Below are 25,985 nucleotides of genomic sequence, written 5' to 3' on the forward strand. Positions count from 1 at the left end.
TTATGACGATATTACGACCCACAAAAAAATAATTGGGGAAATATTGTTGACAGGGAGATATTTAGTAGGATCTCCCGAATCATAGGTTTATGAAATTCAAGATTGGTATTGCCGAGATATGGCTTCGAACAAAGAAGCAGAAAAATACCATGTGTAATGGGAGTACCACCATTTGTAGTACCATTTTAGAGATAGAGTAATCTTGATCAGCAAGATTAAATCATTTGATGACTCATTGAGAGCAACAAATCCGAGTGTGATCATAACTTTGATCATCATTAGGTCTATTGTTATTCCCTCAGCCGGAACCCATAGAAGAAACTTATGATATGGATAGAGAACGCCATCACGATGCAAAGATATTGAGAGCATACAACACATGATTAGCTCTATATGTTTGATACCCATTAACTATGAGAAGAAACTCATAACTTTGAGAGAGAACAATAAATTAGTTTGATAACACAACAAAGGAAGATATTGATACCTTAATACCGGAAGGTCATACAGCCTCTTGTATGTTGGATTGTGGTTTGATGATTAAGCCCTAATATAGAGACAAGAGAAGGACATTTGAAAACGAAAAAATAGTATTCGGATTTATACTGGTTCCAATGTTCTTAACAAAAGAAACAGGCTGAAAATTGAAAAAAAAAATATTGACGAGTTCAGGATCATCTGATACATCGAACTATAGAATGCCGGATATGGCAGAATTGTTGATACGAAAATTTTGAAATAATTTTCGGCTGTATGGTGCTTAACCATTTTTAACTTCAAAAAAGTACAATTATGAAAACAAGATGAAGAAAAAATGGTTGATGTAAAAAATAAAGTTTTAGTTTTGTTGCGGAAGCGATTCAGATCTCCCCGCTCTGATACCATAATAAATTATGGGTATCGAGACAGACATCGATTAGAGAAAACAAAATCAAAGATGACATTAGAAGACAAAGATTAGAGTGGTTCGGCACTAACGCCTACCGCTACACTAAAACATCCGATTTGTGACGGATATAAGCGTTGCAATGAATTTCACCAACGCGCATATCTGTTGAAAACATGGCGTAGCAAATTTATGTGCAACGCGAGCTTACCAACGTTATCTGAGCAAAGGATTCTTTAATTTGTACTCTAATTTGAGCAACACTTATATACGTTGCACACCCATTTACAGGTGAAAAAAATAAAATCCGATGATAATTCCGACAATAATTCCGGTAGATTTCTATACCTTCATATACCATTGTAAATAAACTAAAAGACCCAATTTGATCAGATAATCACTAATCCTTACAACAACATAAACTAAGTTTGAAAAAAATACAATGAAATTCCACTCCGGAACATAAGAAATATTGTTATGAAGCTATTGTTTCCAGTTGTTACTCCAAATATGCTCACAGTACTAGCTTAGTCCTAGCTTTAAGGATTAGAGCAACAAGAAAATAGTGGGACTGTGTACGTTGGTACACTACAGGACTTTCCCAAGTTTCAACTAGCCTCTAAGAGCTACCTCGATTCTTTTGCTGCAGCTGGGCACAATGACATGATGTAATCGACCAATCCATCCATAAATTACCAGCTTCATAGCATCTTTTCTGCAGAAAGAAAAATCAAAATGTTAATTACAAATCATAAGAAAACAAATATGAACCTATTACAAAGAAAATGAGTATAGAATCGATAATGTTCATTCCACCAACAAACACTTAGCAGTACGGTCACAGGGCCATCAAATCAAACCATACAAGCACATATATCATGTCACACAAAATATCACTGTATTGCCATAGAGTGATGCCACTTCAGATGCAGATTTACGGCATGTGGTACTCTGGAAAATAGAACAAAGTTTGCTGTGAGGAAAATTACCTTATCTTGGGTAGAAGCACCTGAAGTTACACCTGTAGTGACAAGACCCTCCTTTGGCCGATTTTCTTTGTCAACCAACTTACCATGCTGCTGCAACATCAAGAGACAACATATTAACTTGAAGATCTAATTCACAAAATATAACTCATATCATATTCATCAAGAGTAATTTAACTGATTACCAAAAGACGAAAATCAAAGAGAACAAGTATATATGCTGTTGGCATAGTACAATGCTTATATGTTGTACATGAGCGTTTTATTCAAATTTTAGAGAGTAGTTCATACATATAGATTGTGGAAGGAACCAGTGAGTAAAAGTAGTAAAGAACTGATAAACCCATAAGTGTTCAAGTACGATGATTTAACAGAACTGAACTAACAAAAAATCACATAAACACAAGTAGAGCATAAAAATATCACCTGTTTAAGTAGCAGATCCCACCACGAGGACAACTTTCAGCATACCGTAACCCAACATTTCCACCAAAATACGCAAGGTATTGAGCACTTCTGGAATACTCGTCAGCAAGTGATTGACCTTTAGCGGAGGTCACTACTGAAATTCATCTCATTCCTCAACATCAGCTCAACCCATTCATTCAACTGCAACACCATATTTGTTGTTCTTCCTTGTTTACACATCACCAAGACAGTCCATTCTGTTGATAACAATAAGATTCAAGCACAGCACATTTCGAGGCCTCTCTGCTGCTCAACCATCTCCATCTCATACATCCACTGCATCAGCACAGGCTCTAAGCATCAGCAAAAATATAACCCACTGTTTCTCTGCATTTTATCCACATACAGCTTCAAAAACAAACCATCTCATCAACACTAGCAGTTCCATCTCCATCTCAGATTCCTCAACAATCAATCACCAACATAACCACCAGAAACTGCCATTTCAGTACATATCTTCTCCATCCATTAGCAGTAACCAAATCCATATCCTGAACCTGTAACTTCAACTTCAGACTAAAACTGCAAAACCCATTTCATCTTCTGTTGCTCCAAACACCAGCAGTTCTATGCATTATCTCTACCATTCCTCACCTGAAAACCATTGCAAACACTCCTAAACTCCACCATCTGAAGCAACTACCACCAATCAAATTCGATCCCCCTCTTCTTTCTCTATTCTCAGCTCGCATCTACCAGAACACCACATACAAACAGTATCTTTAGAACACCATCACCATAAAATTTAAATTAAAAGAAAACCCATACTTAAACTCACCTAATACATTAAACGGAAAAAAAGTTTGCAAAATCTTTAAAGAATATCACCTAGTACCCATACTTATTAGCAATTCATCATCGTGAACAATCCAATTAATTTCTAACATAAAAAGATAAAGTAAGACACAGGGTTTTGTTGAGATAGAATCCTAGAAAATCTCTTAAGTAAATAAAGCCATAATTCTTTACTTACCTTCTTCGTATTTTTCGTGATGTAAAATAAGATTCACATAAATAAAATTTCAGATCAGAGAGTTTTCATTGAGGTTGGTATTCAACTATGCAAAATAAACTTGACTCACAAAATCAATTACAATGAAATAAGGGTTTCACCGGTAAACGCATTTCATTTAAGCAAAAATCACATATCTAGGGTTTAAAGCGAAATTTGGGTAAGTGAAATTAGGTTTGATTTCTGACGGGTTTTGATTTATAGCAAATTGAGTTTGTTTAAAACGAAATTTTGGTAAGTGAAATTAGGTTTGATTTCTGATGGGTTTTGATTTATAGCAAATTGAATTTGATTTATATCTACAAAGGACAGTTTTGATTTTAACAGATCTAGGTTTAGCTGAGGATAATATTGGTTCACAAGTTTTCGCTGAGGGAGAGGGACATAGGATTTTGATTCCCAAGATCTCTGTTCAGAAGAAAATGAGGAGGAGAACAAGATAAGTTTTGGTTTGGGTGATGGAGAGGGATAGAGAAAAGAACGAAAATAGAAGAAAAATAAGAAAAATTAGATATAATCACTTTCAGTAGACATTTAAGCCCCCAACAATTCTAACAAAGGCAAGCGTGTCCTATTTCCATTTTTTTATTTCTTTTCTTTTGGAATATCCGGATATGGTGCAACGTATTCTAGATTATCAGCAACGGATTATGGTCCCCAACGTTAATATGCGTTGCAAACCCAAAAAACGAAATGTTGCAAAATCCCTGATACGGTGTAGTGTACATCCACTATGAAACCCCGTAGGGTGAATTGGATTGATCTACAGGCTCACTGGGATGATTACATTCGCTTTAGTTAATCTTATTTATAGATGATAGGATACTAAATCTAAGTAAAACTAGGATATCTAGAATACAGGATTTACAACTGACTTGATCCTATTTTCTAGTACATGACTTGACTTGACTCCGCTTCACTTATCTTGATTCGAGTCCACGTCTTCATTTCAGTTGCACCATAATAGCATATACGTTTGATACTTCAACATCTAATGAGGTGGCCGGTACACTAGCAAGAGTTGCTAGATTCAGATATATCTCAATTTCCTGGGCTCATAATTTCCTGTTTGGCGAGAATCTCTCACCCGAGAGAAACTTGATCTGTATCTATTTAAGTTAATAATGCAGTTTTCTCTCCCCTTGAAAAACAAAATGCAAAGAAGAAATACAGTGTAACCTAATAAATACCGCTGGGGCCGGAGACAAATATTTAGAGGGGTTATTTATTTCTTAATAAAATAATATATTATTTATTTATCGGTAAATAAATATTTTTATTTAAAGAGTATTATAGTGTTTTACATATATAATTGATGTTTTAAAGCCAGAAATTTATCATTTAGAAGAATACATTCAAGAATTAACTAGATGTAGTTATGGAATCGCCTATGCACGAGAAACGTATTGAATCAGTAATAAATGGTGAGAATAATGCTGAACCGGATGATAAAAGTGATATACAATCGAAAGAAGCATTTCAAGTAGTAATTACCATAAAAAAAAGAGTTTTGAAAGTACGAGCAAAATATTTCAGCAGTCACACATTACGAAAAATTAAAGATGAGATACATTTTAGATTAGATGGAAGGAAAAGTAATCAACATTGGATACACTTTTTGAGAAGAAATTTACTGAAAAAAACTAGAAAACGATTCAGTCGAAATTATTCATTTAACCCCTCAGTCCAAATTGGATACACTTTGGTTGTAATCACTTTTTGCTTAGTCTTTTTTTTATCACATTTTCTTTCTTAGACTATGTTTGTTTACTCCTGACTCATCTACGTCGTCTGGATCTGAGTCATCTGGATCTGAGTGAAATCACCTGACTCATCTGGATCTGACTCAATATGTTTGTTTTGAGTCAGATTTGACTCATCTGACCCAAAAAACATGGATCAATGATTTGGTCCCGTGAGTCAGGGGTATTTTGTTACCTGACTCAAATGGGTCCGAGTCAGGGGTTATGTCTGAGTCATATATCGAGTCAGATCTGACTCAAAATGCAAAACAAACGGTCTGACTGCTGACTCGGCCCGAATCAGAGGTTGACTCAGATCCAGACGTCGAGTCAGCTGCAAACAAACAAGATGTTAGACTGATATTTTGTAGTTGGAGCCATCATAATGCCCCTCGCTTAATTCTAGATATGAAATGCTTCAAAAGAAAAAGAAAAAACAATGATTACAATCCTCCTTTGTGGCTGCTATCATGGATTGAAACATAATGTTTTACCAAATTTGAGAAATGCTGTCAAGTGTCTACTCTTTGCAAAGTCTATTTTGTTAGGACCTCAAATTAACTAAACAAAAATCAACTGATTTAAACCGACCGTATGAAAGTTAGTTATTTGGTTAGCAAGTTGGACTCTGTAATTTTTGTTCATAGGTACGGAGAAGGAAACTCGGTAGCGGATGTTCTTGCTAAAAAAAAAAGCAGCAAATGAATGTATAGACGTTACATGGTTCAATACTCCTCTGGCTGAAATGGCCCATATAAGCTGTTTATAAGAAATTTCCCCTAAACGTGATTAAATGCTCTACATTATGGTTTAGAACACTAACTTAACTTAGCATCTGCTGCTCTACAAAAGATGAGAATACTCAATAAAATGTAACAGATTGACATACAAGTACCCTCTCGCACATTTTAACAGATTATTCTGGAAGCAACAACAAAAAATTGGACAAACCATAGCAAAAGATAAACATACCTGGCGTCACACGTAAACATGAAGAAGTCCTCATTACATTTGACTTGCGCGACAACTTCAAGGTTCAAGAGATTCACCCGCTTCCTCATCATCCATTCCATTTGTACGGCTTTCCTTCTGCGCCCCCCTGCTCCCTTTTTTTCCACCCTTGCCTCCTCTTTTGGATTTTGCTGTCTTGCCAGTAGATTTGGTGCTTTTGTTGGCCCCTTCCTCATCATCAATTTCCTTTGTAGAGCTTTCCTTCTCCGTTCTTCCGCTCCTTTTTCCACCCTTGCCTCCTCCTCTTTTGGATTTTGCTGTCTTGCCAGTAGATTTGGTGCTTTTGTTGGCACCTTCCTCCCCCACTTCCTCATCGCCCATTCCCTCTGTAGGGTTATCCTTCTTCGCTCTTCGGCTCCCTTTTTTTCCACCCTTGCCTCCTCTTTTGGGTTTTGCTTTCTTGCCAGTAGATTCGGTGTCGGTACTCTCCTCTTCCCTGAACAAACATAAAATGACTTGGTTGAAGTACCTGAACTAACTTGTACTAGATCATTCTATGTTGGGTGAGATTCTCATTTTTCTAAGGAAGTTAAAAATACGTAGCCCATTTGAACCCTAAAGGTGGTTCTCTCCCAGCTTCCCAAATGTTTTCAGTAGCTCATGCACAAGTCACTAATATTGCTTGTGTTTGCAGATCGAGATAATAACTAGGCGGCTGAAAATACACAAAAGATCTTACTTATATGGGTCTATCACAGTATCCACAGCATGTCTGACAGCATAGAGGATCATTTTCTTGACCTGTAATTGCAGACATTTAGTTTAGAGTTTTCAGTAAAAAGAACAAGCAGAACACCATTGTAAATAACGTCAAAGATAATTACAACTTGAAAATGCAACCTCAACCATCACACACACACACACACCAATAATTGCAAACTAACGGTTATTTGAAGGAAGGAGGATCTGTTGAAAGAAGAAGAAGCGAATGGAGGATGTGTTCAATACTGTACCTCCAATTTGTCTTCCTTAGCCCCATGGTTTTGAGGAAGCAAACGAAACTCCTCAGCCAACCGCATGCATTCCGGAACATTCTCAGGTGAAACAAAATCAACTGCGACTTTAATGCAGGACTGCAAAAAGTAATTGAAATTTTCAGTGAAATTTTGTTGGTTAAGTTTCAACTTTTCGGTGCATGGTCATGTTCAAACTAAAACAAAAAGAAAATGTCATCTTGATCAGTCATCAAAAAATACCTTCAAGTTACGAACTTGATGAGGACACCCAGCAGGAATGAACACTGCCTCATCCAATTCTTGCACAAAGGTCCATGGTTCAATTCCTATTCCAAAAGGAAAGGCATAGATTAATAAATTTTATATACGAATTTTATTTTGCCAAGGCATGAGTACATGGGGAAGGAAATTCTAAAAAGGCATAAATTACCATATTCCTCCTTGAGCTTCCTTTTGTGCTCAAAAGTCAAGTAGAACGTCTGGTCGTGGATCGGATGACTTACCTGTAACATAAAGAGAAAGTTAATGTAATAATGACAAGTGAGGATATTCTACTACATAAATAAGAGAACAAGAAAGCATTGGAAGGGTGAGATTCTAGGTGAACATCCACATTCAAAGACAACAAAATACATCAATTGTTACCTGCTCAACTCGAGAACTGTATACATGTCGGAATTCCCAAGAATGCTTTCTGAGGTATTCCTGAAGCTTTGGAACATCTTCTCTGCGGAAGATATCCCAGAGAGCACCACCAGAACTTCTAGAGTAATGATCAGATTCAAAAACATCACATTCTTTTCCATCTTCAGTATTGTTAGCATTGCAGTTCCCAACCTTGGCGTACTCTTCTCTTTTATCCTGGGCCATGTGCCTCTTTTTCAATTTTTTGATCGCATCAAGCTGTGTATCTTCTAGAGATACCTCATGTACGTGCATCAACACATTCACCTAAGTGTATTGAAGCAGAACCAACAAATTAGTAACACCGCAATCATCATGTGAATAAATATCAATTTATGCAACAGACATAAACATGGAACCAAATAAAATCAGTAATATATTTACTTGGTTTTTTTGCCAGGGTTGGCTTAATGGAATTAAGGTATTCACAAGAAGAACATAATTAATTATTTGTTAACTTATTATCGAGATAATAAGATAGGTTCATACTTCCAGATTCTCTTAAAACTAAGAGATGCTATCAAAAGGTTCGACTTAGTCTCCGAATAAGAGAGTAATACGTTGGAAGGTAGGAAGAAACAGGGGTCCTCAGCACAACTTAACTATTCTACCTAGACTGCAATCCAGACTTCACTCATTTAGGGTAGGATCAAACCCATTCAAGTTTCTAACCATGATAAAGTTGTCAATACTATAAAGCCATCTAATCGTGGTTCTAAATTTATTTATACATATTAATCAAATTGAACAATACTGCGAGACAGCAAAATGAGGAGCAATATGTAATAAATCTATACATACCGCGTCAGACATGTCCAAATGGAGTTTGGTAACAGAGTCACCCCGACCAAGCTCTTCGCCATGCCCATAGGCAATGTATGACTTCGGACCTAAATCTGGTTTCAGGGATTTTGGTGGCAGCTTGGTAGCAAGATTAAGAAAGCCCCGCTTTATGTTTGTCTACTGTTGATAGGGTAAGGAACTAACAAACTCAACACAATGATGCGGTAACCGCTCCTCAAACATATCCGAAGGAGGCCAGTCCTTCAGTTTGTGCATCTTTGGCCACATATTTGGGTACATACGACCTTCTGAATAGCCTTTGAAAAAGTCATTTATCTTAACCTCAACCTGCAATACAAAGAAGAAATAACATTGAGAAAAAATGTATCAGCTATAGCTAGTAGTCATGGAAAAAGGAGGAAAGATAACAGTAAGAACTGAGAAGGACAATTCGGGATGAAGCTAACCTGGCACCAATCCAAACAATTCATTGCTGTCACTTCTAAGTGACCTTCACCTTTCATCACCCTTGAATTAGACTTCTCTCGCAACGCTTTGTTCATAACCAGGGGAGCCCAGCTTAAGCAAGAGGTCAGTTCTTTCACCTTGCGAACAATCACTGGCTCTCCTTTGAGCCAGTGCTTCTGGAAGTGTTACATGTCTCCGTGTTGGACGTCTTTAGCAGTCGGACAATACAAATAGTTGTCATCCACTTGCCTTGAAGCAGCTTTGCGTAGGTTATCTTTGTTAATGTCTGCATCACCAACTGGTTTGGAACAGGAGCACTGCTCTGTAGCAGTCACTGGAACATCAAAAATATTGAATTCTCTTGCTACTTCGTCCGCACTTTTTTCCAATTCAGACAGCCAATCTTCTGGAAGGACAGACTTCAGTTCTAGAAGACCAGAACCACAAGATGCACAAGGGATGCTACCATCATCCATCACTTTCCAATCAGACTTTAGCTTCACATGTCCCTCAAGGATATCAGTAGGTTCTTCCGGTTCCGCATCAGTTGATTTACCACACTTTTCTGCATCAAGTTTAGCTCTTGACCTGGCTGTACCTTTCAAAGGGCATTTTGCTGCATCAAGTTTAGCTCTTGACCTGGCTGTACCTTTCAAAGGGCATTTTGCTGCATCAAGTTTTGCTCTTGACCTTGCTGTACCTTTCAGAGGTTCTTCAGGTTCTGCATGCATATACCGACTCCCTCTGTCAACACAATCCACATTTACTTCCTCACCACCCCCTTGAAAGGAACCATCACGAATCTCTCGGCAACAGGTAAGACAGAGATCATAATCACAGTTTGGGCAGCTCCTGTGATAGTCGACTATAGAAGTTTTGCAGTTGTTGCTGTTCATAAGCCATGTGTCAAAGTCAGTAACTAAATAGAAAAAAAGGACAAGGCCATAGTGAACCACCAAACTGAAACACCTACCAATACATGCGCTCGTCGACTGCACAATATGCACTCTTTATTTTTACTTCTGATGGTGATGATCCTGCGCAGTAGAGATATATAATTGGAACGTGATAAGCTAATACATACAGTTTCCACCATATGATATTGTCTCAGTGGTGACAGGTGGTTGATGAGGAAGACATATTAGTAGGATAGTATAACAATTCTTATAACATTTTGTTTTGGCAACAATGTGTAGAGTCATCTAATACATATTTTAGACTAGAATCGAAGTACCACAATAAATAAAACCAACTTCACTAATTTACTAAGTCATAATTATAGCATTGTATCCTGCTAGCATTTACTAAGTCATAATTATAGTGTAGTATCCTGCTAGCATGATTTGCTTCATAAGTCAATAAACTGTCACAAGGCATGCAATCAAACATTCTGGAAACACGGATAATTTAACTAAACAAGACCAGAATCAAGCAAAGGTGATAGTAATAATTGTTGCCAAGGCTATACAGGTGGATACCTTGAATGGTAGCCTCAAGCTCCTTTTCAAGTATTTGTTCCTCGTGAATCTGCTTCACCACGGGGAGCAGAAACTTCAACAAATATTTTGAATACTCAACTTTCTCTTCAGGTCCAAGTTTCTTTTTTGAGGCCTCCTACACATGAATCACAAGATAGAAATAAGACTTTTAAGGTAAGTAATTACACAGGCACCAAAAAAAAGAAATGCAAGGTGATGCAACACCAACCACTGATTTTAAGTACACGCGCAAGCAATTTTTGCAGTTGCAAATTCCAGCGCAAACAGGGCAACCATCTGTTAAGGAATCTGGTGAGGTACCAGTACCAGGATACCTGTATTTAATGATAAGGCAGAATAAGAATTATTGGAAACCAGTATTAATTAGCAAATACCATCTACAAGCTGATTAAAATGAATGTCGGGAAAACAAAATAGTCCTGTGGAGGAGATTCAACATTCCCTATGAATGCAAAATAGATACATGGACAAATAAATCAACTGAGATGAGGGTCTAACTACGTGATTTCTTTGCAATGTCTCCATGCCTTGGCTACTAGTACTACTTCAGATTTTATAATCCACATAAATTGTAGGGAAAAAAAAAACAAATTTACAAACAATGGCCAGAATTCAGTTCTTTTATGCAAAACTGTAACTTATCATGTGAAATCATAACATAAGACAAATGCTAATTAGAAAAGGCTAACCATTTCTTTATACATCCCTGGCAAAACCGCTTATTTGGGCAAACTTTGCAACTTACAACAACCCCTGGTCGATCGTTTCGTTGACATTGGTGGCACATGTTTGATATTTTCATTACCCCCTGGATATACACAATCACAAACATACCAATTAGAGGTAAAAACACAAATGCATTTAAAATAAGCGTTGAAGCGAAGTGCTGACTTACATCAACGAACGTAACAAGAATCCTCTGATCCCCTACTTGAATCCATTTCCTTCTTTCAGGGGTAGTACTTCATCTGAAACTTCTTTCTTCACTTTCACTTTCTTCTTTATTTTGGTTGACGATTGATGATAAACCTCTCTGGGTAGACTTGTTTTTTCGGTATATGTACCCTGAGGTTTGATCGATCTCGATCGCCTTGGTCTCCTCAGTCCGTCTTCCTCCTCCTTACCATCTACTATCTCTGAGTGCTGGCCTATTTCTTCCACAATAGCAGCCAATTTGTCCCCTTTCATCCTCTTCTTTGATTGATGCTGTTCATTTTCATCATCTTGCTTTACCTTTCTCTTCCATTTCCCGTTATGACCTTCTTCTTTATCTTCCAAAGTCCTGTCACAACCCTTGATTTCAACAGAAACACCCAAACCCGCCTCTGATCTCTTCTTCAAATGTTTCCTTCGGCAGTAAACGATGATAGTTTCGCCGCACGAATCATCATCTGATTTAACTACCGGATCAACATCCACCGGATTCTGTTCACCTTGGATAGTACTTTCACTAGTTTTTTTACTACATCTGCCTTTGTCTATTTTATCATCATCAATGGCAGCGCCATGACCAACTCCATCACCATCAGATTTTTCTATCATTTTTAACCTTATCTCTCTATCTGTCTCTTCAATTTCCCTCTGGTTATTTTTTCTCTCTTTCTTTGTTTTTCTTCTCTCTATGTTTTGGTTAGTGAGTGGGGTTAATGGGTTTATATAAATGAATTAATTAGGAATTCCGTTAACTTCTCAAATTAGGAAAGCCGATTCGACTTATCCCGCCCAAACCCTAATTTAATCCGGGTTTTTGAAATTTGAATTTAGAAATTAGCGTTAATCATCCCGCCAATCCCGCCGTTTCGTTTTTTTGGCTCGTGAAATTGCAACTCTGCTAATAGGGGGTCCAATTTGATTGGGGTGTACTAAATTAATACAAGAAAAAAACATCCCCCACCAATAGATTGGTACGCCCCAAGCAAAGTGTTATCCCCTTTTAGCAATGTTGGTTTTGGGCTCCAAACCTGAACCTGACTTTCTAGTTTTAGATATATAACCAAACGAGAATATACAAATCCAACCCCAAAAATAAAAAACAACAAAATTTGCGGACAAGTCATCCTCTACTGAAGTCGGAACACTATCGACCAACTCATGTTTCCTGAATTTTCCGATCTGAGTCTCAACCTTAGTAGTATTCATCAATCTCTTCAGCTCATTGTGATTCTCATTAGCAGTTATATTATCTACAGATCCTTGTTCTTTCAAATCAATTTTAAAAACAGAAAAGCATTGCAAAAGGATGCTAAATCCAACATAAACAAGTCCAAGTCCTATCCAAACATCCTTGATTTTAACACCAAACACTTCATAGATTTGTACACTAAGAGTTTAAAATTTTGCATTCAGCATTACATCCCAACTTTCTTAACAAACTCTCAAAAGATTAAAGTCCCAAAATACCAAAATCTCAAACCTGTTACTGAATGTCACACTACTATTATCCAAATCCTAACAACTATTGAACATTGTAACATTCCTTGAAAAACCATAACAACTTCAAATTTCAAACACTGCAACCAGAAAACACCCCTGAATAACATCACTTTTTCACATCCACACCACCAAAAAGTTAAAAAAGCTGACCGATTTTACAACCACCAGAAAAAGAATAAGCTTTACATCATCTACACCAACACCAAAAAAGTAAGGAAAGGGAAAATTTACCAGAAAAACTGTTTTGTTAAAAACTTGTTGTTCGTTTTCAAGCTTTACGCAATGCTTGAAAAACTAGTTTTTCCTGGTAAACTTGAAGAGATTACAACCAATCATCTTCATCAGTGTCCAATCCTTCCTCTTCATAGTGCTCGTTATCACTGTCAGATGAAGCATCACCCCTATCTTCCTCATCTTCATCTTCGGAATCAGACACATTTAAACTTACATTCAATCTTTCTGATTCACCCTCATTCTTGTTTTTTGAGAAGATCTTGGGGTTGGAAATTTCATACTCAAATCAGCTCCTTAAATGCTTCTCATCATACACATTCTTCCATGATTGTCCTCTTCTTGACCCCCACAAGCATCTGAATCCAAATCAATGGTCCCCATCTCTCCCCCAACCTCAAACCCATCAGTTGACTCAGAATCACTTTCAGTTACACTTCCATACTTGGGTGCCTTTGCTTGTTTCTCCGCTTGCTTCTCCTCCCACTCTTCATCTTTTCTCTCTTGCTTCTCAAAATATTTGGCAGCCATGCATCATACAATCTCTCAAGCCTTCTCTCTTCTCGTTCTCGTTCTCGAGCAGCCTTCTCTTCCTCCCTTTGTTGGAGTTGAAGTTTCAACTGCCGATCGGTCTAAGATCGCACATCCTCATGTAGCTTCTGTAACTCTGCAATCCTCAGTGAAGAAAGAAGAGCCTTGGCTTGTGTATATTCTGGTGAATCTAGAGATGCAGCAGATAATGGCTCTTCAGGAACTCCCACAACCCTGCACTCTGAGAAGGCTTGCCGGTTATTTTTTAGACTTTCTGAATTCTCCCTAAACCTTTCCTTTTCTGTTGATAGAAAGATAATTTTCTGCTCTGAATATGTTAATTACCCCTAAAAACCACCTTTTAAAGCCCTCGCCATACCTATTCATTGCCATTTAAGGCGCTTGGTTAAGCGTCATGTCGCTTTGTTTACCACGCCTCTTCAAAGCCATGCGTCTGATTTTACCCATCCAAATCATAATTATCCTATCAAGACCTATTTTCAACACCTAATCTTCATTTAGACCTTTAATTCCTTTGGATTTACCATTAAGGGAGTATCTGGTGGGTTACCAAACTTTGATATTTATCTTTGGGGGTCTAATTAACACTTTATGTTTTATGCAGACTAGGAGATGGCAGCACCAGTTGGGAGGCTTCACCGCAACCTGGGGCATATTAGACATAAACGTCTTTAGTCTATCCATCAAACCTAACCACCCAGCAAGCACAAAAAATCTTCCCCCTTACCACCCATCCAGACAAAAAAAAATTCCCCCATTTTCTACCATTATTACGTTTGGCAGTTTACATCATCACCTCAACGTCATCATGAATAATGACAAACACAATAAATACTCAACAACCCATATCCATGTCACCTATCCTCAATCCAATCTGTCTCAAATGTTCCAGCAAGGTACTATGATGTGATTTCAAATTGAGTTGTAGTAAAAAGTTCGTTGAGACTTGTGAAAGAAATCGATTTTAGACTTAATTTTAAAGCAAAGAAAATAAAGCAATTAAATGTTGATATGTTGTGAAAATTATGGAGAGGATGGAGGTAGGATTTCACCATTCATCAATACTTATGTGGTTTTAAATTAATTTATATCATGCAATCTAAATAATTGATTCGATTTTAAAGTATTACCAAAATCAGATTCCAAAAATATCAAATGTTAGTCGCAAGTATAACGCATCAAGAGTCTAAAAACTAAGCATCCATCATCAAGAGAAAACACATTTGATTAATAAGAATCATTTAATTTATTTTTTTATCAATGCAATTAATCTTATAAAAATATTGCATAAATTTATTAAATTAATATTACCACATAATTCTTGAGAGAATGGCTTCCTCCGTCGCCCCAAGGATTGGGTTTAGCTCATCATTAAGAAAACATGCTCAAAAATTCATTTTTTATTGCTCAAAGGTGGTGTACAAATGATGAAATGGGAGAAACAATGATAATCGGATTTGCAACAGTTATAAGTGTTACAAACTGAAAAGAACGATAGAACAATACTGTCGATGATTCTCGACCCACGCTCGTGTGTCGTTTCCACTGTTGAAAAACGACTGTCTTGGATGGCCTGTTCTTCGCGTTCTTCAGATGAACAGCAGCAGAAAAATATTTCTGGAACTTGATTTTTTTCGACTCTGTGATGCTCTATAATCTCCCAAACTCTCGGTCAACCTTCTATGACCACCGAACACTCTTTATATACTATATATACAGGGCCTAAAAATCGATGTAATAACTCCATATAATCTTCATTAACTCCGTTTATTCTCTTCTTCCTGTCACGGGAATAATTTCCTTTTGCAGCTCCTACACGCGTCTTCATGTACTCTGTACACTCCCAACAACATCATACGCGCTCCATAAGAGTTTTAGCACGCTGAAAATTCTCACAGACCTTTCAAAATATCACAGAAGTTTCCCGAGAATGTGCATGCCCTGTTTAGTCGAGATTACATGAAATCTTCCCCTATGATCGAATTCAAAGCACTTACCAATCCTGTTGTGATGTAACAGGCTGGTATATATCCAAACTAAGAGAAAAACCCAATGGAATCTCGTCTGAATCAGTTCCAGAAGAAATCGCAGGTGACTTGGTTAACTTTCCCTCTTTCACTTCGAACGAAATATCCAGCCAAATATGATCCAACCAAACACCCATAACACGCCTGTCTGGCCCAAACGATTAAACCCATTTGATTACAGCCCTTTAATCTCACTGAAACAAGGTCAAATAGCAAACCCTAATATTGTTGTTCCGCTGCCAAATTTCCCGCCAAATTATGCGGTTTAAATGTGGAAGAAGAAGGTCGCCCCCTATCTGTCTGTTGAGTGTAAATAGTAGGTGTCCAACTGAGGTGCTGAGGATGAATTTGGGATACGCATAACCTTGGGTTCCCCTTATCCAAATTTGGGGTCCGTATAACAAATGTCCTCCAGGGGTCCAAATAGCACTTTTTGAGCAACTTTTTCCACACAGGTGTATTTCTCCAAAAACACCTACACAAACATAAAAACACCATAATAAGTACAAAATCAAGCACTAGCAATAGAGACACTGAGGACAATTCAGACACAAAAATGTGTCTATCAAATACCCCCGAACCTATTATTTGCTAGTCCTCGAGCAAAACTAATAAAAATAAAAGCCTAAATCACTAGGTGGCCCTAGTGACCGAGATATAGTCTCAGGAGGGTTTACCAGAGGTGTACCCACAAAACCATGACTTCTAATTGGTCACAAGTATCCAAAGAGCTATGAGGACATACAGATTCTCAACCTATCTCCAAGTAACTAGAATTCCAGAGAAATTAAAGGTGCCAGCTCTAAAGCTGAACAAAGAATAGGGGATACACATCCGCAACACTGCTAGGTAAAGAGATATCTGCTACACAACAAGATAAACATTGTAAGATGCGTCCGCTTTACAACTGGATAAAATTATGAGAGAGATAAAAATGAGAGGGACATCTGCTACACAGCTGGACTAATTACATGTGATGAGGTGAACCAGTGCTAGAAAGATCTTGTGCCAGATGGAAAGTGGACTAACAAAGCAACCAATATGCATCTCTCCTCGACTCTCTCATAGTGCTCAGTAGAAACAACGTCTTCTTCGGTCTTCAACTGTTGATGATAAACTCTCGAACTTCGTAGAACCTTGACAATTAATTCTTCTCTTCGATTTCTTGCTTGAAACTTCCTTATAGATTTCTACTTCCCTATGGCCTTATTAAACAAATTTTGAATGTACTTTTTTTTTTAACAAAAATAACAAGACATCAATTTACATGGCCATTAGAGAAGGACTTTAGAACCTGGATCTTCACAACTTGTAATGTATTGGTATCATGAACTTCAACAATGTATGTCGTTTGATTTTCTTTGCTCTTGTAACTCAATCTTCAACTTTGATTTTTTTGAATTATTCCTTTCTATTGTTGCTTCTAAACCTTAAACGTCTTCAACTTTCTTCATAGATTTTTATGTCGCTCCGCTTGTTGATGATGATAAGTTTCTACTGAGAGAGAGTCGTAATCCAGTAACTAAGACTACATTGTGAGGTTGCTTTGTCTTTCTGGCATTTCCTTCTAACCTACTTGCCTTTCCGTCATGGATGGTTAGGTCCATCACGGTTACCTCTAAAAGGAACAAGTTCTCTCCTGAATGTCAAAGATCTCAATGTCTTTTTCTCTAATGTCTCAGAAGAATGTTATCCCTAGCAATTCCAATTTCCATCTTTTCGGTGAGAAAACATATGTAAACTTAGCTAACCGGATACTATGTGACGCTAGAAGTTTCAAAAATGCAACTAAAAAGTTCTTCCCCGCCCCCAAAATTAAATCTAACATTGTCCTCAATGTTTCTAATGAAAGAGCAGTACCAAAAGTAAAATAACACGAGGAGAAGTTGGAAATATAGTACCTGGGTGAAGGGAGAAATCAAAAACTAATATACAACACACAATCGCCTCGATGGTCAATCAAGGGTAAACAGGGACCTCCTCAACATCACCTGTAGGAAAGGGATCTCAAAAGGGTTTCAATCTCTGACCGTTAACCTTCGAAGAACTACTACCATCCGGTGTCTCAATCTCAACAGCTCCATGAGGAAAGACAGTGCGAACAATAAAAGGACCCGTCCACCGAGAACGTAACTTCCCAGGGAAAAGATGCAAGAGGGTATCATACAGAAGAACTTTTTGACCTGGAGAAAATGACTTTCTTAAAATATTTCTATCATGCACAAGTTTCATTTTGTTCTTATACTCCTTCGCACTATCGTAAGCATCTATATGAATCTCTTCCAACTCATTGATCTGGAGTTTCCTATGGGCTCCTGCCTTGTCAAGTGAAAAATTTAGCTGCTTAACAGCCCAATAAGCTTTATGTTCTAACTCAACAGGTAAATGACATGCCTTGCCATACACAAGCCGATAAGGTGACATTCCAATGGGGGTCTTAAACGCAGTACAGTAAGCCCATAAGGCATCAGTAAGCCTAGACGACCAGTCTTTCCGATTAGGATTAACTGTTTCCTCTAATATACGCTTTATCTCCCTATTGGAAACCTCTACCTAACCACTAGTCTGTGGATGATATGGGGTAGCTACCTTATGTGTAATACCATATTTCTTTATCAAAAGCCTAAAAGCTCCATTACAAAAATGCGTCCCTCCATCACTAATTATAGCTCGCGGTGTACCAAAACGTGTAAGTATATTATTTTTCAAGAACTCAATCACAACCCTATGGTCATTTGTCTTACATGCAAACGCCTCAATCCACGGACCCATAAAGTCAATACCCCACACATCAAAGACCTCAACAACTAAAATAGGGTTCAAGGGCATCATGTTCCTACGGGAAATGGTTTCTAATTTTTGGTAACGTTCACAAGTAACACAGTAACTGTGGGAGTCTTTAAACAACAAAGGCCAATAGAATCCACACTGCAATATTTTAGCAGCAGTCTTCTTAGCACTAAAGTGACCCCCACAAGCATGATCATGACAAAAGGAAATAATACTGGACTGGTCATTCTCAGGTATACATCTCCTAATAATATGGTATGGATAATACTTAAACAAGTAAGGATCATCCCAAAAGAAGTGCTTCACCTCGGCTAAAAACCTAGAACGATCTTGTTTGCTCCAATGTTGGGGCATTCGACCAGTAACAAGATAATTCACTATATTCGCATACCAAGGTGCTTGGGTAACAAAGAACAGTTTTTCATCAGAAAAACTATCCCTAACAGGAGGAGAATCATTAAGGGTATCCACAACAAGCCTAGACAAGTGGTCTGCTACTACATTTTCTGCACCTTTTTTTATCTCTAATGTCTAAGGAAAATTCCTGCAACAATAGGATCCATCTAATCAATCTAGGTTTAGTATCCTTCTTGGAAAGAAGATACTTCAAAGCAGCATGATCAGTAAAGATTATGACCTTAGAACCTAAGAGGTAGGATCTAAACTTGTCTAAGGAAAACACAATAGCTAATAGTTCCTTCTCCGTAGTGGTATAGTTCAACTGGGCATCATTCAGAGTTTTGCTAGCATAGTAAATCACATGAAGTAACTTATTTTCTCGCTGACCTAGCACAACACCAATAGCATAACCTGAAGCATCACACATGATCTCCAAGGGTAGGTTCCATTTGGGTGTCTGGACTATGGGGGCAGTAGTGAGTAAATTCTTAAGATTCTCAAAAGCCTCTAAACAAGCATCATCAAAGACAAACTTAACGTCTTTTGCAAGCAAATTGCAAAGAGGTCTAGAAATTAAGCTAAAATCCTTAATGAATCGACGATAAAAACCTGCATGCCCTAAGAATGACCTAATATCTCTTACGATTTTTAGGACCTGTAAAGTTTTAATGAGGTAACCTTTGGCTCTATCTACCTCTATACCCTTCGAAGATACGATATGCCCTAGAAAAATTCCTGAACGAACCATGAAGTGACATTTCTCCCAATTAAGCACTAAATTATTTTCCTTACACCTAGTCAAAACTAATGACAAATGATGCAAGCACTCATCGAAAGACGAACCAAACACTGAAAAATCATCCATAAAGACCTCTAAGAACCGTTCTACCATGTCAGAAAATATGCTCAACATACAACTATGAAAGGTCGCAGGGGCATTACATAGCCCGAAAGGCATGCGTCTGTACGCAAAGGTACCAAAGGGACAGGTAAAAGTGGTTTTATCTTGGTCTTCTAGGGCTATGATAATCTTATTATAGCCGCAGTATCCATATAAAAACCAATAATGGCTACGTCCATCTAATCTCTCTAGCATTTGGTCGATGAAGGGAAGGGGAAAGTGGTCCTTCCTAGTGACCTTGTTCAATTTCTTATAGTCAATACAGACACGCCAACCCGTGGTCACCCGGGTTGGGATTAACTCATTTTTATCATTCTGGACTACAGTAATACCAGATTTCTTGGGAACAACCTGAACGGGGCTGACCCACTTAATGTCTGAAATGGGGTAGATAATGCCTGCATTTAACAGCTTAAGAACCTCGGTTCGAACTACTTCTTTCATATTAGGGTTCATTCGATGTTGCATATCCCTAGAATGTTTGGTGTCACTCTCTAAATAGATATGATGCATAAAATCAGTAGGACTTATACCCTTAATGTCTGTTACAGTCCACCCTAAAGCTTCCTTGTTATTCCGAAGGACGGTCACTAGCCTACTTTCCTGATCACTATCCAAGTCGGATGCTATAATCGCAAGTAAAGTTTCAGATGGGTCTAAAAACACATACTTAAGGGAACCTGGTAATGGTTTAAGGTCCAACTTAGGAGGCTTTTCTAACGAAGGAACTAGGGTAGACTCAGAAACGGGTAGAGGTTCGAACTTAGGTTTCCAGCCATTAATAGTGTCTAACGAAGGGGGTTGAATCTAATAAAGCATTCACCTCATTAATCACATTGTCATCATCAAAATCAATCCCAAAGTGGACCAGGCATTTTTCTAATGGATTTTCTAACAAAGTGTTTGGTAATGACTCCTCGACTAATGTTCCTATCATGTTCACCTCTTCTATGCTCGAGTCATCTAGTTCAGAGGGTAGCTTACTAATATTAAAAAATTTCAGATCAATAGTCATATTACCAAAAGACAAATTCATAATACCATTTCGACAGTTAATGATCGCATTGGATGTATCTAAAAACGGGCAACCTAAAATCACTGGTATTTGGTTCTCTGGGTTAGGGACATGTTGGGTATCTAGGATAACAAAATCCACTGGATAAATAAACTTGTCGACCTCAATAAGAACGTCCTCAATCACACCACGAGGAATTTTAACGGACCTATCAGCTAAATGAAGTGTCATGTAGGTTTCATCTCACCAAGTCCTAGCTTAAGGTACACATGGTATGGCAGTAAGTTCACACTGGCTCCTAAGTCAAGCAAAGATTTCTCGACACAGTATTTACCTATTGTGCAAGAAATAGTAGGGGAACCTGGGTCTTTTATACTTAGGAGTAGTGGTATTCTGAATAATAGAACTCACATGACTAGCTAGGAAGGCTTTCTTCTGGACACTAAGTTTTCGCTTTCGCGTACACATATCCTTAAGAAACTTGGCATAAGCGGGAATCTGCTTAATCGCATCTAACAATGGGAGGTTGATAGTAACCTGCTTAAAAACCTCCAATATATCATTAAAGTTGGACTCCCTCTTAGTTGGAACTAGCAGCTGGGGGAACGGGGCTCTGGGAACAAAGCCGGGCTCAGCATGACCCTCATTGGTCTCTTTGGAGAATCTATCAGTCTCCTCATTTTCTGGCTCAGAAGGGTGAACTACAGTATGTTCACTATCAGGCATGGCAACCTTATTGTCAACTTTCTTTCCACTCCTAAGGGTTGTTATAGAATTCACATGATTGTACGATTTCTATCCTTTAGGGTTAGGATCAGTTTGACTAGGGAACCTTCCATCTTCTCTTTTACTAAGAAACTTAGCTATTTGGCCAACTTGAAGTTCTAAGTTAGCAAGAGATTGGGAATTATTCTTAAAATTCTGCCTGGTTTCTTCTTGAAAACCACAGTGGTTCTTTGATAACATCTCATGGTTCTTTGCTAACATGGTACGGGTTTCTTCTAAGGTGGAGATCTTTTTCTCATTCTGAAAATGGGGTTGACCTGAAGAGTTCTTAGCATAACCAAAACCTGGGGGGAGGATGAGAATTACTAGACTGTCCTTGATTCTGACCCTTAGACCAAGAAAAATTAGGATGGTTTCTCCAACCAGGGTTGTAAGTCTCTGATTATGGGTCAAACTTCTGACGGTTCTCAAACCTAGCATTGTCATAGACAGCATGGGCTTGCTCTTCACTAACCCGACCTTCCCAAAAAGAGTTATTGGTTTCTACTCCACAACTAGACACTTGAGAGTCTCTAAAACCTATCATCAGGTTCAACAAGAGACCTATGTTTAGGATGATTCAATTCCAAAGCTTCTAACCTTATAGACAAAGCAGCAAACTTAGCATCAGATCCGAAGCTTGTATCTACCACATTTTGCTACTGCTATTGACCAAGAGTCTTTTGGGGGGTTCAACACAAGACTCCCACTGTTGGGATTTTTCAGCGACAACTCCTAAGAAGGTAAAAGCATCATCAACACTTTTACTAGTGAACTCACCAGCGCACATAGACTCAACCATGTCTTTGGTTGATAGTCTAAACCATCATAAATAATCTCTACGAGTTTCATCTTATTGATAGACACATTTTTGTGTCCGATTTGTCTCGATTCTATATGTTGTTAGGGCTCATTTTTGTACTTATTATGGTGTTTTATTTATTTGTAGGTATTTTTGGCCAATAAACATTTTTGGAAAAAATTGGCTCGAAAAGTTGTCGGAAAGCACCCGGAGGACATTTGCTATTCGGACTCTCACTTTGGATAAGGGGTAACCTAATTACTAAGGGGCATCCCATTTCCAGGCAGTTGCTAATCGCACCCCTACTCTGGATAAGGGGCAACCATCTTCAACATTCAAAAATCATATTTTTGGCGGGAAAAAAGTGCAGTTAAAGAGCAGTTTTGGCAATCGTGATTTGAAGGAGTTCGAGGTCGATTAAACCTCTGATTTTCATAGGATAGACTCCTTATGGGTCTAGGAATCTGATATGGGTGTTTAAATCTATTAGAATGGGCTCAATCGACGGATTTTTCTCACAACAAGAAAATATGGAAAGTCACGTGTGTGACCTGTTTTAGGGAATTTTAGAGAGATTAAAGCGCAGTAAACCTTCCAAAGATTTGTATCTATCTAAGGAAGAGTTTAAAATAAAAAGGAAAGCTCAGAAACGCGTAGAAATCCTAAAACAAGAAATTGCCGCAACTTGGCCGTGAAGAGAATGAAAGAGATTTTGGAAGATTTGGGAGAGATTTAATCGGTATTTTTGATATAAATAGATGTCTTGGGTCATGTAGAAGAGGTGTCGAGAGTTTGGGAACCTAAGGAGAGACAGAGAAGAAGAAATCAGAGCTTTACCAAACTCTGTTTCTGCTGCTGCTGCTGCTGAAGAAGAAGAACGCGAAGAACATTGACGCTCGGTAGATAGTCGCAGAAAAGTGTCGTTGTTTAACAGCTGAAGAACATTAAGCTGTTCAGGGCAGTCTTATTCTAGGGTCTTAAAATCAGCGACAAAGCAACAGTTTTTCTGTAACAGTTCCATTGTAACAGTTGTTTTGCAACACCAATACATTGTTGCAAACAGTCTGTGTTATTACTTTTCACTCTTTTAATCATCTTTTGAGCAACAAACACATATTTTGAGATCATGATTAATATGAGGAGCTAAACCCCATTATTGAGGCGATAGAGGAAGCTATTTTTCCAACAAAAAGTGGTATATTCTATTTTATCTTTTTATTTGCAATAATTATATGATTATTTGCCTTGAACTATTATTGAATATGATTTTTATTTGAGTGATTGTGATCTATTTTGATGGAGTATGCTTAGTTTTAAGAATTTCGATGCTTCATACTTGGTATTTATAATTATTACTTTTGAAAATCTACTTGTTGCAATATTTTAGAATCAAATTAAACAAGAAAATTGCACAAATATAAGTATTGATTTAATCACTTTGAATTTGGAAAATAGTGGAATCTTAGCCTTAGTGTTTCTTTTAGTATTGATATCATCTTTGATTGAGTTTGCTATAATTTTTAGTGAGTTTTCTATTCTAATATTAGAATTTAATTTTAATTAATATTCTTCACAAGTCTGAGAATTGAACCACTTTTACCACTATCTACAAATCACATCAATTTTTGGCGCCGCCGACGCGGACTTGTTTTTAGGGTTTTAGATTATTTATTTTTTTAATTATTATTATTATTTTTGTCATTTTTTATCTTTTTGGGTATTTATCTTGTGTCTACAGGTTCTGGATCATAAAGAACATTGAGCCAAGGAGTTTGGTGATTTCATAAAGACTTGGAGCTAAAGATTAAAGCAAAAGAACATAAAAGAAGACAATTTTATTTTAGACAATTTTAGTTTAGGGTTTGTTTATTTTATTTAAAAAAATGTATTAGGGTTTATTATTTTTGTAATTTTTCTTTATCTTTTTGGACTTTTGGACTTTTGGACTTTGGGACATTATTTTTTTTATTACCCTACGGAAGGGTACTTTAAATATAAATTGTTTGCAGAGAAGGAGGACAATTACGATATTGTCTCTGCACCTTGGGTTCGTACACTAGACATCGGAGTCAGTGGCCCGAATCGACTACAACCGATTCATCCCCCGTCTGGAACGGGAGGTAAGATTTTAAACACTCGCGAATCCCCTGTCAGCGAGCTACTGGACTCCTTCGTATGCATATATGTTGAGGACTGAATACAGACATTTATTTTTCTAGTAAAGGGCAAGGCCTGGCCATACAAGATAAGGGTTCGGATTTCATCACCGTTCTCTTCTTGCCCGCTTTAGGAACACGTAACCTACGCGAACCTAAGCCTAAAATTTTGACTAAAACGGGACCGATAGGGTAACGAGCTTAACAGGAAAGTCATTCGAAAAATATTGGTTACTCTTTTAAGCATACTTCGAAGTTCTTGACGGTTTCTGTAAGTTGAATGCGTGACTGTGCCGCCTTGTAATACCGGTGAGGCCTTGGGTATCAAAGCTCCACCGATCTTCCCTCGCCTCTATTCAACTTACGTTAACTCGGATTGATTCTAGAGGGGTTTGCTTAAATTGTAACGAATTCCCGTTCGAAGGATTAGAAGCTGGTCTAGAAACAATCTAAGTGGAGCCATCATGCTTTTTGTTTGCTAGAAATCAATAGGTTTGATTTGGTTGAGTCGGCCTTAATCTGTGTTTGCTTACCCTTCCAATTTAGAAAATTCTATTGTATGCCTGAACGTAAAAGAGACGCACTAGGTAGATTTGTTAAAGAGAAACCTAGTAGTTCGAAGCGTCTCGATTACCTTAATCTACAAAGTCCGGCTTTTGAAGAGTCTGTTTTTAAACGTTCTTTGACTGAGGAGAGAATCCTTGTTGCTCCGATAGCGCCAGAAATGGCAACTTTGAAAGCTTTGTTTAATCCAACTAGGACTACCCGTCCTTCGTGTATTAAGTTAGCTGAAACGGAGGCACCCTATGAACTGAAACCCGAGACCTTACAGATGCTCCCAATATTTTTAGGGAAAGAAAATGAAAACCCTTATTACCATGTTAGGGATTTTGAGGAAATTTGTAGTACTATAAGAATTTGAGGCTTAGATGATGATGCTTTGAAACTTAGGTTATACCCATTTTCCTTGAAAGATAAGGCCAAGTCGTGGCTGTATACTTTGGACTCCGAGTCAATTGAGACATATGAACAACTTACATCTGCCTTTTTTTAATAAGTTTTTCCCTAGGCACAAAACATCGTCTATTAGGACGCAAACATGCACATTTTCACAACAAGAGGGAGAATCTCTATATAGGTATTTGGAAAGGTTCAATGATTTTTTATCCCAGTGTCCTCATCATGGTTTAGAAAAGGTTAGGCTAGTTCAGATCATTTATGAGGGTTTAGATTATTCCACAACGACCATGGTTGAGTCTCTATGCACTGGTGGATTTGAAAACCAAACTGTTGATGCGGCGATGGAATTTTTGGGAAGGCCAGACTAGTGGGTAGAGTGGAGCCTTTTTGGGAAGGCCAGAATATTGAAGAGAAGGCCAATGCTCTTTATAATAACACTAGATTTTATAATCGTCAAAA

The 25,985-nt window shown here is 37.8% G+C and overlaps 1 long non-coding RNA gene and 2 pseudogenes across 2 annotated transcripts; all 3 read right to left on the reverse strand.

Annotated features, from left to right (window-relative positions):
* Window positions 1-1,181: 1,181 nt before the first annotated feature.
* On the reverse strand, window positions 1,182-3,812 carry LOC113319745. 2 transcript variants are annotated; one of them, XR_003345779.1, is made up of 4 exons: window positions 3,314-3,812; window positions 2,299-3,032; window positions 1,876-1,965; window positions 1,182-1,601 (listed from the first exon to the last, which is right to left on the reverse strand). It is a non-coding gene; the product is annotated as an uncharacterized LOC113319745 (long non-coding RNA). The 2 variants fall into 2 exon arrangements; XR_003345780.1 differs by lacking the exon at window positions 3,314-3,812 and adding an exon at window positions 3,119-3,291.
* Window positions 3,813-6,123: 2,311 nt separating this feature from the next.
* On the reverse strand, window positions 6,124-11,514 carry LOC113315404 (annotated as a pseudogene).
* Window positions 11,515-25,655: 14,141 nt separating this feature from the next.
* On the reverse strand, window positions 25,656-25,755 carry LOC113319793 (annotated as a pseudogene).
* Window positions 25,756-25,985: the final 230 nt, after the last annotated feature.

The sequence above is a fragment of the Papaver somniferum genome, chromosome 10, assembly GCF_003573695.1.
Source record: "Papaver somniferum cultivar HN1 chromosome 10, ASM357369v1, whole genome shotgun sequence".
Lineage (NCBI taxonomy): Eukaryota > Viridiplantae > Streptophyta > Magnoliopsida > Ranunculales > Papaveraceae > Papaver > Papaver somniferum.